The sequence below is a fragment of the Ovis canadensis genome, chromosome 4, assembly GCF_042477335.2.
Source record: "Ovis canadensis isolate MfBH-ARS-UI-01 breed Bighorn chromosome 4, ARS-UI_OviCan_v2, whole genome shotgun sequence".
Lineage (NCBI taxonomy): Eukaryota > Metazoa > Chordata > Mammalia > Artiodactyla > Bovidae > Ovis > Ovis canadensis.
The window spans coordinates 91,606,029-91,607,828 of NC_091248.1; the positions used below are offsets into that span (position 1 = coordinate 91,606,029).

The window sequence follows — 1,800 nt, forward strand, 5'->3', positions numbered from 1 at the left end:
TTTAGACCCTAAGCTGTGTCTGACTCTATCATCTCATGGACTGTAGCCCGTCAGGCTCCTCTGTCCATGGGATTTCCCAGGCAAGGATATTGGAGCGGGTTGCCATTTCCTTCTCCAGGGAATCTTTCCAACCCAGGGACTGAACCCATGTCTCCTGCATTGGCAGGCAGATTCTTTAGCAGTGAGCCAAATACCAGTCTTGATTCTGTGATGATATTGTATAGGCGAGATTAATGTTTACATAGTCAACTTTGAATAAAGCAGATTACTATCCATAATGTGGGTGGGCCTCATCCAATCAGTTGAAGGCCTTAAGAAAAAAACAAAAATCTGGGTTCCCTTGAATAAGGGCTTTCCCTGGTGGCTCAGACAGTGAAGAATCTACCTGCCAATGCAGGAGACACAGGTTCGATTCCTGGTTTGGGAAGATTCCACATGCCTTAGAGCAACTAAGCCTGTAGGGTCGAACTACCAAGCCCACACATTCTAGGGCCCATGACCCACACTACTGAGCCTGTGTGCCACAACTGCTGAAGCCCACACCCTAGAGCCTGTGCTCAGCGACAAGAGAAGCCACTTCGATGAGCAGCCCCTGCTTGCCACAACTAGAGAGTGCTCTCTCACAGCATCAAGGACTCAGCACAACCAAGCAATAAAAAAGCAAAAAAAAAAAATTTTTTTAACATATAGTAGACCAAAGATTTTGATCAATCTAATTCTATGCATAAAATAAAACCATCATACATCAGTATGTATAATATGAATATATGTATATATATATGTGTGTGTGTAAATTCGCATTTAAAATTTTGCATAGGAAAAGCTCAAAAGGACAGACACTGCTGTCTCTGGGCAAGGGGTGGCTCTTCATCAGGGAAGAGCTGATGATGCGATCTAAGCCATTTATATTCTCTTACTTTTCTGTATTTACTTTTCTGTATTTTCCAGTTTCCACAATAAAAATATACTTTTTAAAAGAGCTTACTTCCTAATAGGAGGGAAAACTCAGTAACATCACCAGGATGCACAGCTGTACCTCAATTGTGATTGCCCATTGTGTGCTATTTTCATGCAGTGCTAAGTGGTCAAAGACAGGGGGAGTTGAAGATCTCGTTCTTCTTTTCAGCTTAATTCTGTTACATATTTACCAAGCGTTCACTGTAAAGGAGACACAAAGATAAGACATGGTCCCTACCTTTAAGGAGTTTGCAGACCAGCAGGAAAATAAATCTTGGGAAATAACTGACCACGGAACAAAGCATGTAGGAGCTGTGAGAATACCCCGACTGCCATGTGTTTCAGCCAAGCAAGGCGGCCCCAGTGCTCAGAGGTGCTTTGAAAACCTTTATGGAAATTCTAAATGGGCAAGTGACCAGTCCAGGAGATTGCATGCTGAAACAGGCAGTGAAAATGAAAAGGTTACAAGAGGACAAGGAGGGTAGCAAAATTTATTTGGGATGATTTTTTTTTTTTTTTTTTGGCTACTCTGCATGACTTACGGGATCTAAGTTCCCTGACCAGGGACTGAACCTGGGCCCACAGCAGTGAAAGTGCCAAGTCCTAACCACTGGACTGCCAGGGAATTCTTCTATTGGGATGACATTTCAACAACTTGAGGATTTATTTTTAACTTTTTATTAGACATAATTTCAGACTTAAAGAAAAGTTTCAGGACTTCCCTAGTGGTCAGTGGCTGAGACTGCATTCCAAATGCAGGGGTTCCAGGTTCGATCCCTGGTCAGGGAACTAGATTCCACAAGCCACAACTAAGAGTTCATATACTGCAGCTAAAAGTCGCAC

The 1,800-nt window shown here is 42.7% G+C and overlaps 1 non-coding gene across 1 annotated transcript; it reads right to left on the reverse strand.

Moving 5' to 3' along the window:
* Positions 1-1,509: 1,509 nt before the first annotated feature.
* On the reverse strand, positions 1,510-1,582 carry TRNAE-UUC (transfer RNA glutamic acid (anticodon UUC)). The gene has a single exon. It is a non-coding gene; the product is annotated as a tRNA-Glu (tRNA).
* Between the last annotated feature and the right edge of the window lie 218 nt (positions 1,583-1,800).